The 13,362-nt window shown below is 45.7% G+C and overlaps 1 protein-coding gene across 1 annotated transcript in view; it reads right to left on the minus strand.

The window, feature by feature from the left end:
- CFAP20DC (CFAP20 domain containing) overlaps positions 1-13,362 on the minus strand; it is a 490,970-nt gene that overhangs the window by 25,136 nt on the left and 452,472 nt on the right. The window lies entirely within an intron of this gene.

The following is a 13,362-nucleotide window of genomic DNA, read 5'->3' on the forward strand; positions in this document are numbered from 1 at the left end:
TATATAGGTGCAGCTCCAATTTACAATAAAAACAAAGCAACAAGTGAAAAGAAAAGAAGGAATCAAAAAAGAGAACCTATCATAAATTGTTATAATTGTTTTATATTATAATTTGGTGCCGCACCCTATATAAATATTTCATTGGGGAAGTTTTGGTATATTAACCCACATTACTGGCTGCCAACGTTATTCAGTCTGCCACTGACTTTTACTCTGTATACTGTTAGGTCCTCTGTTTGGTGGAAGAAATACATGGCCACATGGATATAATCAGTGGAATTAATTATAATATATTTAATAATATAATATATAATAATAATTAATAATATAATAATATAATTATAATTATAATTAATAAATGATTTTTGTTCTTAAAGGGACAGTTTTATATATTCACTTGCATTCATGTAATAGGAATTTTTTTTGTGATTCCTTCTATTCTTTTCATGTGTAGGTTTGCTGCACCCCATGTAAGTATACCATTTGAGAGGTTTATGTATATTTAGTTGACAGCATTATCCACTCTAGTGCTGACTTCTACTCTGCAAAAAACGTAACCTCCATTGGCGTGCGCACAGGGTGTGAGGGGTGTGCCTGGGCACACCCTAATCACCTTGCGCAGTGCAGTTTACCCCTGCTGGACCCCGATGACAGCTGAGGCTACAGAGAAAAGGACTGGGGAATCTCTGTCCTCAGTCCCTTTCTCTGCTATTTCACCAATGCCCCTCAATGGGGCTCCCAACACATTGTAAAAAAATATATAAAAAAAAATTATGAAAAAATTATTTTTAAAAATTGTAAAAAATAACAAAATAAAATAATAAAAACAAAAAACTACTGACATCTCATCCCTACTAACACCATCCACTGCTCTACTGACACCGTCCACTGCTTTACTGACACCGTCCACTGCCCTACTGACACCGTCCACTGCCCTACTGACACCGTCCACTGCCCTACTGACACCGTCCACTGCTCTACTGACACGTCCACTCCCCTAATGACACCATCCACTGCCCTACTGACACCGTCCTCTGCTCTACTGACACCATCCACTGCTCTACTGACACCGTCCTCTGCTCTACTGACACCGTCCACTGCCCTACTGATACCCTCCACTGCCCTACTAACACCGTCCACTGCCCTACTAACACCGTCCTCTGCTCTACTGACACTGTTCTCTGCTCTACTGACTCCATCCACTGTCCTACTGACACCACCCACTGCCCTACTGACACCTTCCACTGCTTTACTGACACCACCCACTGCTCTACTGACACCATCCACTGCTCTACTGACACCGTCCTCTGCTCTACTGACACCGTCCTCTGCTCTACTGACACCGTCCTCTGCTCTACTGACACCGTCCTCTGCTCAACTGACACTACCCACTGCCCTACTGACACCATCCACTGCTTTACTGCCCCACTGCCCTACTGACACCTCCCACTGCCCTACTGACACCACTCACTGCCCTACTGACATCATCCACTGCTTTACTGCCCCACTGACACCATCCACTGCCCTACTGACACCACCCACTGCCCGACTGACACCACTCACTGCCTGACTGACACCAACTACTGCTTTACTGACACCATCCACTGCTCTACTGACACGAATCTCATCCCTACTAACACGATCCACTGCTCTACTGCGCATGTGTGTTTGAACTTTTAGGATGCACACCCTAATGCAATAGGCTGCGCACACCAATGGTAACCTCCATGAAAATTAAGGGTGAGTGCATCTCAATGGTTTGTCTTTAAGGTGTGAGACTACAGTATTTTGTGAATAGATCTGAATAAGAAGAAATTGCATTACAAATCCAATGAGTCAGAATCAGAGATTGCAGAGATAGAACTCTGGATTTTCATTTACACAGAGACAATCACAAAGCATGCATGCAGCACAGAGCACAGTGCTGGGGTTTCTTATTAGAACTAGCTGTTGCACTGTTGCAGATATGCCCTGTATTAAATATGTTTTTTTTTTTTGTAAAACAAACAGATTAAGAAAATAAGATATAAAATATTGCTTTTTAAAATTTGCAGGTGTGAAAAAAAAAAAACGATTACCCCAATGGTTTTGGTAAAGCTCGGTATGGACTAGTTTCCTACAGTATACAAGTACTCTTCTATCTCTAGTCTGGCATTGCGGATACCGGGATTCATAGCTCTGAAATGTCTTGAAAGCTCTATAAGTGCAAAGTGATTTTTTTTTTCAGCAGTACATACCACCATTTTCAACATGTCACATCCTAAAGTGTGACTTGAGACTGGATAACAAAGCTGTCTTAAACTGCGAACGCCTAACATGACACTCGCTAAGACACTTTAGTAACATGGTAATGATCAACACCAGGATTGCTTTAGATCATCACTGGCTGCTGCGGGGATGTTGACAGGCTGACAAACATAAGAGAAACCACAACTGGAAGGTAGTTTGTAGGGAAAGCTTTTGATACACAACAGGAATACAGGGGGAAGTAATTCTCTTCAAACACTCTCTGGACATTATTATGAATGCTGGGTTTGCTTAGGATGTTGATCCATATACACTCAGTGGCTCTTGTAAAAGCAACACATTTATAAGATGTTTCTTTACTGTAGGTACAGTTCAGGCAAGAGCAAAGTGCCGGCTGTATCTACCATTAGTGGACATCTGACACCCGTATAATCTATATACAGTTTTGCTTCAGGATTGGTTCATCAATAAATGTCCACTATTATTTAACCACTTGCTTACTGGGCACTTAAACCCCCCTTCTGCCCAGACCAATTTTCAGCGCTGATGCACTTTGAATGACAATTGCACGGTCATACAACACTGTACCCAAATTCAATTTTTATCATTTTTTTCACCAAAATAGAGCTTTCTCCAAAAAGATGGAAAATTTTGAAAAAAAAATAAAAACCAGGTTTCATAGGTCGACATCAAATTTTGCAAACGGGTAATTTTTCTCCTTCATTGATATGCTGTCAGCGCGAGGAGAAAATATATTACCGGCTCTGTTTACATCACATGATCAGCTGTCATTGGCTGACAGCTGATCACATGGTAAGGGGTCGGGATCAACCCCTTACTCCGATCTGTGATCCAGCAAGTCTCATAGACTCGCTAATCACAGAGAGCGCCCTGTGCGTGCCCTACAGGGCATGTGCAGGCCGCTCAGGCATGGCAGGACGTCAATAGATGTACTCCTGGCAAAGCAGGTCCGCTCTGTAGCCAGCATTCAGCTATATCGCAGATCTGAAGTAGTTAATACACCCATAAACATTCCAATTCTTTATTAGGTGGTAGCTTTCTCAAGGTCCCTCAATGCAAACGCTACAACTGATATTTAAAAAGCAATTCTGATGTGTGCTTTGGAGTTAAGTTAAGAAAGCATGATTACATAATAAAATACCAGACACGCTCATCCATGTCTTTATGAACCTTGCTTTGTGCACTGGTGCACAGTCATGTTGGAACAGAAAGGGGCCCTCCCCAAACTGTTCCAACAAAGTTGGGAGCATGAAATTGTCCAAAATGTCTTGGTATGCTGATGTCTTATGAGTTCTCTTCACTGGAACTAAGGGGCCAACCCAACCCCTGGAAAACAACCTCACACCATAACCCCCCCCTCCACCAAATGATTTAGACCAGTGCAGAAAGCAAGGTCCATAAAGACATAGGTGACAACCAGCTTCTGTCGAGCAATCCTGCTGGAAAACCAGCATTCGATCAGTCCTTTCAGCCAATGGCTGTAGCGCTGATCTGTGTATCTCTAGTAGCAGATAGTTAATCCCCACAGCAGCAGCTCACCATCTGGTCACAAACACAGCCATTAGTCCACTCCCTGCACCAAGGTAGCCCTAGCTGTCGGCACTCCTAAACTCAGCACTCCAGATCCTGCCACACACATGCAGCAGTGGACAGCGATGTGCACTTTCTGGTCTCCCTCGTGGCAAAAGGAAGCTGTGTCCTGTAAAGCTTGAGAAAATGCAGCGCTTTCCCCTCCTCCTGGCAATTTCCACTTGGGAAATGCAGTTCAGTAGGTCTTGATTACAGCAGCATCTCTCTCCTTTGGACTATATGTCAGGATACACATGCCAGCAGACAAGTCAATCCCTCTAGAAGAACTCCGGGCGCAAACTAACACTGGTTCCACTTGCTCGTAAGAATTGGGCATTGGCGAACAGAAGTGCGCATGCGCGAACTGGCGTGCAAACACAAGCCATCGCGCATCTCCGGGCATGCCGACGCTTGCGAGCACCCGTGATTGATGCTGGTGCCAAGTAGACTATTTAAACCCAGCCAGTGCTTAGATCAAGTGCTGCTTTTTCTTCAGCCTTCCGTGCATCCTGCTATCTGTGAACTTGTATCCTAATTCCAGTTATCTACCCAGCTTGCCTTGACCATTCCTTGAACTCCACCTTCACCGACCTTGGCTGATCCTGTGACCAATCTTCTGTCTGCTCCTTTGGCTCCTGTTCGACTAATCCAGTTCCAGACCTGGCCTGCCTCCTGACTATGTTCCTGCCTGTGTCCTGTATCTGATTCTCCAAGCTGGTATATGACCCAGCCTGCCTGACCCTGCTATCCTGTCTGCTGTTACCTGCACCAACTGCCTACCTGCCGGTCTTCCTGCTGAAGCCCTCTGACAACTTCACCAGCCCAGCAAGGACATCTGCCCTGCTGCTTGCAAGACTTCCTGGCACTTGTGCGACTCTGCACTCCTGCATCTTCTGTCCACACTATCAGAGGCCCCGAGTCAGAGGTGTAAGAGAGGCCTTCATCGTCCTATCATGCTCTACTACCAGGTACGTGATACCACAGTTCCCACAGTGCAGCTCTCAGCAGTTCCCACCTCTTGCTGATATAGCTGCTAACCTGTTCAGCACTGCAGGACAGCAGATACAGAAAAGACCTTCAGCCAGTGTTCCTCTCACTCTCCATTATTTAGCCAAGTACTTTGCTACAATTAAAAGTAAATTTTATGACAATGCAAAAAAAAAAACTGATTTGCTGAAGCCTGCTCTGGCAATCGGTGGGCAAATAATTCAAAGTACAACTCTAAAGTCTTGACGCATTTAGTGTTGTTTGTCAAATGAAATGTCAGATTTGCTGTGTTTTCACAGATAGTGGTATATTTTTGTAAGTGACCTACAATATCTTAAAATAGCTTCTTGTTTATCTCCTCAGCTCAGAAAGAAAAGTAATGAAGCATATTCTGATTAATTAAAGACACTTAGTTATGCGTCATCAAGGCTTTGAACTGTAATCAATACAATCAACATGCAAAGACCAAGTACCACATTCTGTGCCAGATCGGGAGAATACTAAACAGTCCTGACATTGGAGGGGAGAATAAGTAACAAAACAAACTGGATGTCACACTTTTCTTATCCGCCTTGCTTCAGGAATGACAGCGGTGTCTTGAGGGTTGTCTTTAGGTTTAAAGCTGAACTCCAGCCCTACTATCAGTCTTGCACAGCCTGCCTCAAAATAGCGCACAAAATTTCACTGCAAACTGTGAACTTCTCACAGTGTGAATTAGAAGCTGTAGCGAGTGAGATAGATCCTCAGTTCCTGGATGGAGGGTGTCTGCCATTTTTCAGCTCTTTCTTCCCTAGCCTGATTGTCCCTGACCTGTCCTTTCATTTATTTTAACCTCCCTGGCGGTAATCCCGAGTCTGGCTGGGTTGGGAATTTACTAGCAGGAGCGGTAACCCCGAGCCAGACTCTGATCGCTTCGCTGGATGCAGGGGAGGACACAGTGAGACTTACTTACCTTGTCCCCTGGATCCAGCGATGTCCTCTGCGCTGTGTGATCGAGCTGTCCTCCCCTCGATTCACACAGTGCCGAATGCCGCCGAGCTCCGTTCCCTGCGGCGTTACGGCGCACGGGATCGGAGAACGGCGGCAAATTCAAAAAAGTAAAAACACACAAAACACACACACAATCTTACAGATTACAGTGCTGTATTAAAAAATACACACCCCCTTTGTCCCTAGTGGTCTGTGCAATGCCCTGCATGCACTTTTATATTATAAATACTGTTTTTTCTGTCTGGAATTTGGAGATTGTCCATAGCAACCAAAACGTGTCCCTTTTTCAGTGTTTTAGGATTTGATTACATTACTGAATAATTTTTATTATTATTTATTATATTATAAACTTTATCATACCCGGGATGTCTGCTAGACTCTGGTTTGAAGAGATTTAAAGTGGAGGTCCACCCTAAAATGGACCTTCCGCTCATCGGAACCCTCCCCCCCTCCGACGCCACAATTGGCACCTTTCAGGGGGGGGGGGGTGCAGTTACCTGGATAATCCAGGTAACTGCACCCACTTCCGGGATAGCTCTCTGTGGAAAGGGGCGTAGATTACGCCCCTTTCCGCAAGTGCCCGCCCCCTTCCACAAGTGCCCCGCTGCCTGCTGGGAAACACACAGATCCCAGAGGCAGCGGGGACCGTCCTTATTGCGCAGCGTGACTCGCGCATGCGCAGTAGGGAACCGGGAAATGAAGCCGAAAGGCTCCATTTCCTGATTCCCATACCCAAGATGGCGGCGGCAGCACCCGAGTGACGATCTAGAGATCGGCTTCGGGTGCCGACATCGCGGGCGCGCTGGACAGGTAAGTGTCACTATTTTAAAAGTCAGCAGCTGCAGTATTTGTAGCTGCTGGCTTTAACCACTTGGGTACCGCGCTATTGCCGAATGACGGCATTAGCGCGGACCTAGATTTCCGGGACTACGTCTATTGACGTCGTCCCGGTTACGAGCGGCCTGCGCGCCCCCTGAGGGGCGCGCGCGGCGCGCTCTGTGATCGGCGAGTCCGTGAGACTCGCCTGATCACCGATCCGTGTAAGGGGTCGATCCCGACCCCTTATCACGTGATCAGCTGTCAGCCAATGACAGCTGATCATGTGATAGAACGGAGCCGGTAATCGGCTATTATTCCTCCTCGCGCTGACAGCGCGAGGAGAAAAAAAAAAAGCCGATCACCGGCGGCCGTGATCGGGACATCAGTCCCGATCACGGCTAGCAATGCAAGGCACCACATGCCACCTGCCAGTGCCCACCTGCCTCCCGCAGTGCCATCCTGAAGAATAACTAAAAGTAAAAGTAAGTGCCCCCCGTCTGTGCCCATAGTGCCCACAGTGCCACCCACAGTGCCACCCACAGTGCCACCCACAGTGCCACCCCACAGTGCCACCCCACAGTGCCACCCACAGTGCCACCCACAGTGCCACCCAATCTGCCTCAAAGGTGCTGCACCCCAGTGCCGCCCATCAGTGCCCAGCAGTGCCGCCCATCAGTGCCCAGCAGTGCCGCCCATCAGTGCCCAGCAGTGCCACCTATCAGAGCCACCTATCAGTGCCACCTATCAGTGCCCATCAGTCCCATCTATCTGTGGTACCTATCAGTGCCCATCCGTGCCACTTATCCGTGCCACTTATCCGTGCCACCCATCCGTGCCATCTTATCTGTGCCCATCTTTGCCCATCAGTGCCGCCTTATCTGTGCCCATCGGTGCCGCCTTATCTGTGCCTATTAGTGCCGCCTTAACTATGCCTATCAGTGCCCACCAGTGCAGCCTATCAGTGCCCACCAATGCAGCCTATCAGTGCCCACCAATGCAGCCCATCAGTGCCCACCAATGCAGCCTATCAGTGCCGCCTTATCAGCGCACTTCAATGAAGGAGAAAAATGACCCGTTTGCAAAATTTTATAACAAACTATTAAAACATGATTTTTTTTTTTTTTTTTTGCATCTTTTTTTGTTTGTTTAGCAAAAAATAAAACTCCGAGCTGTAACTAAATACCACCAAAAGAAAGCTCTATTTGTGGGAAAAAAATGATAAAAATTTCATTTGGGTACAGTGTTGTATGCCCGCGCAATTGTCATTCAAAGTGCATCAGCGCTGAAAGCTGAAAATTGGTCTGGGACTGAGGGGGGTTTAAGTGCCCAGTAAGCAAGTGGTTAAAAAAAAAAAAAAACGCGGAGTCCCGGCGGACTCCCGTTTTAAGAGAGTTATTCCTAAGAATTACAGGACTACAAAATAAAACGGCAGATTTCCATGCAAAATAATTGTACCGCTTTCAGCACCTAAATCCAGACTGAATCACACCGGCAGGGAGGTTAATCATAGAAGTTCAGCATCAGATGTGGTTGGTACCTAGGGTGCTCCTTGTACATATACTGTGCCTATCCCACTCCTGATCACTGGCATCCACCCACAAAGGCATTTTGATATCTGCATAATTCCCCCCAAAAGCCATCCCACTGCCTACATTAGGACTCTTATTAAAGTGGTTGTATACCCTGCTTTGTGATTTTTACCTACAGCTAAGCCTATAATAAGGCTTAACTGTAGGCAAAATGAACATCTCCTAAATCTGCAACGTTTAGGAGATATTCACCCTGCATGCAGCCTCTGACCTCAGCGGCAGATGTGCTCTGAAGAAGGTCCGGGTTATTCTGTTGGAACTTCAAAGCTTCTTGCCGGAACCGTGGGGTTCCAATGCACATGTGCAGGAGTGACGTCCGCTGGAGCCCGCGAACCCGGAAGTAACGCTGGGGGAACATGCCAGCGTTCTCAGTGGTGACCGGGCGCCTCTTAGGATACTTCTAGGTATTTCATAATGAGCTAGTATGCGGTGCTTACTAGCTTATTATGCCTTTGTCTTATAGTTTTTTTTTTTACAGAGCTTACAACTGCTTTAAAAGGAGTACTGAAGCAGGGTGCTGTGATAGTATAGAAAAGCATACAGTAAGAAAAGAAAAGCAATCACTTCCAGCACAAAGGGAAATGGCTGCACAGGCGACACGTCCATACATGGCCCAATGCTTAGCAGATGGAGCCGACCTCAGATAGGCAGAGTCCAATTCAACATGAAACTACAAAGACAACAAACGGGGAAGGCGCAAACACCCAGTGCATTACCCAAAAAATATTTTATTAAAAGACAATAAGCCAATGAAATGCACACTCACAAAAGTGCAGTATTGAAGAACATGTAAGTTGGAATATGCCATGCTGGCACACTACAGCAACATTTTCTCATGAGATTTAGGTTACTCTTGTCAGAAGAATGGTGATGTTACCCTCACCTAGGTGCCGCAGGTGGAACAGAGAGGGTAAGGTATTAACTAAATATTTTTATACACCTTTTTTTATTTTAGTGTAGTTTTTTGACATAGGGAATGGTGCCCTTTATAAATATTTGGGCCTTGCTATTTTAGTGCAAGGTCCATGTCAGGACAGCATCAGAAGACGATGTGCACATTCGCCATTTCATGGAACAGAGATCATTTACAGCCAAATGCATGTGCATACACATTTGTGCGAGCATGCTAACCCACGTAGGCACACTGTGCTGATGTATGTGCATGCAGGCATGTGGGAATGTATGCCTAATCCCAATCTTGGCTCATACGTCAGCACAGTGTGCCTGAGTGAGTCAGCCTGTTTGCACATACGTGCATGCATCGATTCCTATTTAAAGGGTTAGTTCACCTTTTTTTTAAACAGTGACTATACACAAGGATAAGGAACATAGATGGGCCAGGAAGTTGCTATAAGATCTTCAGTGAGATTTGCTTTCACATTGTTGACCTGGTATGTCCATGGACTTGTCTCTCTTTGCCTTTCTGCCTCTCCTGTTATTGACATTGGCTTTTGTCTGTGGATTCCCAGTTTGACCTTGGCTGACTCCTGACTGTGGCTCACCTTAGCAGATCTTCTGGCGTCATCTTGGCCTGCCTACTAACCACAACACACCTGTTACCCTGCCTGCCCAAACCTTCCTTCCAGCCTGCTGTGTGTTCCAGTGTCTTGGCCTTCTGGTCTTCCTCTTTTCAGGGACTTTCCTGTCCTGGAATATTGGCACCCATTCCAATATGTGCCCTCTAACTCCCTGTGCTCCAATCCAAGTGCGGCCTTGACCAGAAGCATACGGGAGGCCCTCTCATCATCTTGGCCTCCAACCAGATATGTGACAGTCCATTTTAACAACAAGGTTCTGTACTACAGAGAGTGTTAATCTCTGGGTGCCACTGCTACAAGATGGTTTGTAGGATCCGGCAGCTGGCAGGACAACAACTGCCAGATTTCAGCTGCTCAACGCTCCTACCCCAGACATTCACACACAATTTTTCAGCATGATTATGGAGGCATATGAGATGCATTATAGGTTAAGTGCACTAAACTACAATTTGTTTGACAACATCTATAGTAGTTTATGTTAATGCATATAGACTCCCAACATGCTTAAAAATTTCATTTTAACTTCTTTCCAGCTGTGATTTGGAGGAGTTATATTGTATAAATTATGCACTCTGTGTGTAAATGTATGTCTAAAACTTAATAAAGGGAAACTCGATAGCCCTAAAATGTTGGCATTTGTGACAAGGTTGGTGGTTACAATGAATATTTGATATACTGGATTATTTGCTGCCAACATGAGAGGACTATGTATTTGTGGAATAAATGATCATTCATTTTTAGCACTTACGTTCACTCTTCAAATGCCCATTCACACCTAACCGGTCTGCTGCATGCTTGATTTGCTAAAACTGGAGAGTGAAAAATGTGGTGCAGCTGTGCATGGTAGCCAGTCAGCTGCTAACTTCAGTTTGTTCAATTAAGCTTTGAAAAAAAAAACCTGGAAGCTGATTGGTGTTCATGCAGGGCTGCACCAGATTTTGCACTTTACAGTTTTAGTACATCAACATCATTATGACAATACTCACCTGAGCCCCCTCTTGATCCAGTGATGTGCACAAGAGCCTCAGCTGTCCGACTGCTGTCAATCACAGCCAGTGAGCCAATGAGGAGGGGGGGGCAGGCCATATATGTCTTATGGTCGCATAGAGCAGGGCTTGGAGCTAACATGCACTAGTGCCCCATAGCAAGCTATGGGGGGCACTGGTCAAGGGGGAGGAGTGCCAGGGGGTCCTAAAGAAGAGGAGGATCTGGAGGATCTGGGATTCTCTGTGCAGCAGGTAAGTATAACATGTTTGTTAGCTGTTTTTTTTTTAGAGATGGATTAGAACACCCATCAGGTTTTTATTTCTGCCTCGGCCCTGGAGATTCTCCCTCTTTGTTTGTCTTGTTTACCATTATCATTGAAAGTGAAAGTAAAAGAAAATTGCAAATTGGGCTGTCCCCAAAAAGTGATAGAGGAGAAATCTTCCAATGGGGACACTAGTTCTGGTGACCTGTGGGTCCTCAAGAAAGTCTCTTAATTTGCAGGGATTTCCTCTCACTTCCTGCTTGGGCTATGGGACAGGAAGTGAAGGAAAATCTCCACAATGGGACACAGATGGCAAAAAAAAATGTTTACCCTCCCTTGCTCTATCCAAAATGAAAATAAAAGTTTTGCCCATAGTTCTACTTTAAAGCAACAAATACTGGCAATGGGGGTCAAAAGGGGAGAAGGGGGGAATGTAGAGATTTTTGGTGGTGAGCATGGACCCTGGAACTGTATTAAAGTGTATTGTAGTTGTACTGTCTACCCTCAAGTTGTAAAGTGCTGCTTAAACTGTCGACGATATATAAATCTTGTATAATAATAATAATAGTATTAATAATACTACATGTAGATCAAAACAGTGGGGGTGATTTACGAAAGCCGTGCCCCATCAGTAGAGGCGCATAACGAGAGGCAACGCACATTTTCATATTTACGAAATGGTGCCCCGGTAACAGAGCTCAAATCCCCCATTTACTATAGTGATCTTGGCGCACAGGAAAATGCAATCTGTGCGCCACTATGGACATGGAACACGGCATCTCCAATTCAATATTGACAGAAGATGGAGGTACCAATATTATGGGGTGATGTGGGAGGATGTGAGGAAGTTTAGTAACAACTGCCCAAGTAACAAATATGCCCAAAATAGAATGAGAACGTAACTTTTTCAGAGAAAACCTGCTGTGCCTGCAAGTACATTTAGAACTGTGCGAGAGTAAGCAGTGCTCATGCGCAAGCAGCTCTTGCACTCGTTCACATGAGTTTGCTCACTGCGTGGCCAAAATCTTAGTAAATGTTAAGCAACATATATGCTATTGCACGTGTTGAACGGGCGCACCTCTAAGCACCTTGTTACAATTATGCAAAAAGACTCTCGCTCCTCTAGCTCCTCCTAAAAGGGCATTTACCTTTTTGCTTTTAAAGGGGAAATCCATACTCCATTCTTCAATGCTCTTGTCTCCCCCCTCTAATCCCTTGGATTTCCATGGGCTAGCTTTTGCTTTTAAAGGTTAACTCCACACTCCACTCCATTCTCAAAAGGCTGTGAGCTGCCTTCACCAATCCAAACCACATCCATTTTCAGAGCATACAACAGGGCCAGCTAGGAAAGGGGCGAGAAGAGCAATCACCCAACCCCCTCCTGAACCATACAACGCACATGCACTCAACATAGCTGGCTGCCTTTGGGGCATGTTGGGCTCAGCCCAATACCAACCACAAAGCACCTTGTATCCACTAGTTTAAAGGGGCTTTCCACATTCTGTGAGGCCCCCTGTCTGCAGCCCCCCACAACCCCAGCCTAGGGTTGTGTGGAAGAGGCCCTTGTCCTCCTGAATAAGGGAACAAGATGGTTGAATTTTGGGGTGACCGAGCCCCTCCTCCCCCCAAGCATCCACCCCCTTCATGGGCTGGCTTCCTGTGTGTTTGGCTAGGGGTTTGGCTAGCGTGTAGGATGGGCAAAATATTTTTTCCGTTTGGGGTGGTATTTTTCCCGTGGAGGTTCTAATGTTAAGCCTTAACAGACCCAAGTAGCCTCGTAAGTATTGGGGGGAGTGGGGGGGGGGGGGGGGCTATGTTTTGTTTTGCGTTCAAATCTTGCAGCTGCAATGTAAATTTGTAAGTTTTCTCTAAAGCTGTATTTTCTATCTTTGAAGCAGCATTTTGGATACATGCTACAGATGCACCACTTTACAGGCAGAGTAAGTTCCCCCCCCCCCCCCCCCATGTTACTAGCTTTTAATCAATTTTGCATTTTTAAAGGCACTTTTCCTTGTTTTGTTTTTGAGGTTGTCCAAATTGGTGACATTGATATATGTCCCTCAGGGTGGGACCTGGGCCATACCCATTTTAAGGCCAATAACTGGAATTTAAGATTTAAGCCAACCAGGTGGGGACTAGAAAAATTAACATCAGTTCAATTAAAGTCAGTTCCCATAGACTGCAATGGTATTTGTTGTATAACTTTTGCCCATGCTAGGCTCTTTGTTTGCCCCCCTGGACTGGGGGTTGTTTGTCCCATCTGTAATTTTGTAGCATGCTGGATGATGTGCTTAATTTTGGACAGGGGGTGGCTTATTTTGTGCTAGCTGCATTTAGGTTGTTCTGGGTGTGT

This window comes from Lithobates pipiens, unplaced genomic scaffold (assembly GCF_037356315.1).
Source record: "Lithobates pipiens isolate NorthernLeopardFrog02 unplaced genomic scaffold, aLitPip1_a1.2 Scaffold_23, whole genome shotgun sequence".
Lineage (NCBI taxonomy): Eukaryota > Metazoa > Chordata > Amphibia > Anura > Ranidae > Lithobates > Lithobates pipiens.